We start from the raw sequence: 1,960 nt of genomic DNA, 5'->3' as shown, positions 1-1,960 counted from the left end.
ATTTTAGGTAGCCAGTGTCTAAGTTGACCGTCCCTGTCTACCCTGTGTACAGCGGGAATACCATTGATACTTGATGTGAAGACTCCTTCCCTCTCTGTTGGTATTGTGAGTTACTACCTCATTGAGGATAGGTCAGGATCATCAAATTGTAGCTTTTTACTACCCTCCTTTCCTTTATCAAAAACATTTTCTTGTTGTTGTAATCTTCCTCTAGTCGAGTTCTGATTATCAAGCCATTGAGGCTAGGTCAAATGGGTACTGTCTACAAGTTTGGGTGTTCTTGTGTATTTCCCCTCACTTCATATTAGCTGGATCCATCGTTTTGCTATTATAAATACTGCTGCTATATTTTTATTTTTTTTAAGGTTATTATTGTGGATTAAGTGAAAGTTTATAGGGCAGATCATCAGTTTTACATTAAAAAAAATACACCTTGTTACATTACAATGATTAGAGTCCTCTGTGACTATGTCCTAGCCCATGGGCTCAAGTGTCCCCATGTCTCATCACACTTTGGACCAACTAGCCCTTCCTCTTCTCTCTCTCATCTCCAGGTCAACGGGAGTCAATGGACTGTAGTTGAACTCAGCCCCTTTCTTCATTGCTTCCTTTCCCCATCCTCTTCAACTCACCAGTAGACCAGTGTGGTTGCCAGCAAGCAGTCTTAGAGGGGAGTTTGTCCTGAAGGAACTTGATTCTTGCCTTGATGGTTTCCTGGTAAACAGATTGCTTATTCTTGTAGTAGCCAATCATGCTGACATTTTTGTTGTGGGTTTTTCCTGATGATCTTTCTTTGAAGATGTATTTTCTATTGCTCTAGCTGTTCCAGGCTGATCTGCTTGTCCTTTCTAGTGGGAACGTCCCACCTCATAAGGTTCTGGTTGGAACTCAAGGATTCCACCTAAGGTCCTATACTCTGCAAAGGCTTTGCAAGAAGCCTATTTCGTTGGGCAAGTTCTAAAACCCCTTTTAGGTATTCCAATCAGTTATAGGATGAAGATGGGCTTACATGTTTTCTCTAATCATGTTACCCAACATTCCTTTCTATCCCTCTCAAGTGTCTATTTTATAACAGTATGCAAGGGAAACCATTATTCATAAGACAGTCAAGCATTTTAGTATTATTTCCCCTCTTCAAACTATGCCTAGATTCCTGTATCACAGAGCCCTGTTGTTCCAGGTTTGAGCATGCATCACTATTTACCTCTGTCCTATTTAGACCATGCAAACCTGTCTCAGTGTTCCCCTATCTATCTTGTTCTTCTGCCTTCTCCCCTCTTCTTGTATTGCCCTCCCCAATATCCGATCTAAATCCCACATCTTAACCCCACTGTTGAGGTTACCTTATATTCAATTAACTCTTCCCTCCACTTAAGACAGTCTATTTATCCTGTAATCTACCTGACCTTCTCACCACCTGGATCTCTTTCCGATGTGTTTACCTTCTTTCACATTGTAATTGTTTTGATCACAGACTGACCTCCCAGATCCTCTGTTTTTATAAGTTTATTGTGTTCTCTTCCATTTGTCAATTGAGTTCAGGGTGATGCTTCCATGTACGTCATTATCTGGTTGTTGTCTGTTCTTGTTGGTTCTCAGTCCACAGAACTTCCTTTAGGATGTTTTTCATAGCAGGGTTGGCTTTGGAAAAATCCCTAGCTTCTGTGTATCCTGGAATTTTTTGATTCCACCATTGTATTTGATTGATAACTTTGCTGGGTAGAGGATTCTTTGGTGACAGTTTTTTTCTTTCGGGGTTTTATATATGTCTCCCCCTTGCCTTCTTGCCAGCATGGTTTTTTTTTTTGTTTTTTTTTTTAAGGTTTTTATTGTGGATTGAGTGAAAGTTTTCAGGGCACATCATCGGTTTCACATTCAAACATTCATATACCTTGTTTCATTACATTGATTATAATCCCCTCCACATACCATCAGTTAACAGAGTTTCTCTATCTCCTCT

The sequence above is a fragment of the Chrysochloris asiatica genome, unplaced genomic scaffold, assembly GCF_000296735.1.
Source record: "Chrysochloris asiatica unplaced genomic scaffold, ChrAsi1.0 scaffold00197, whole genome shotgun sequence".
Lineage (NCBI taxonomy): Eukaryota > Metazoa > Chordata > Mammalia > Afrosoricida > Chrysochloridae > Chrysochloris > Chrysochloris asiatica.
The sequence above is the reverse complement of the archived record's forward strand: the minus strand, read 5'-3'. Positions refer to the sequence as shown.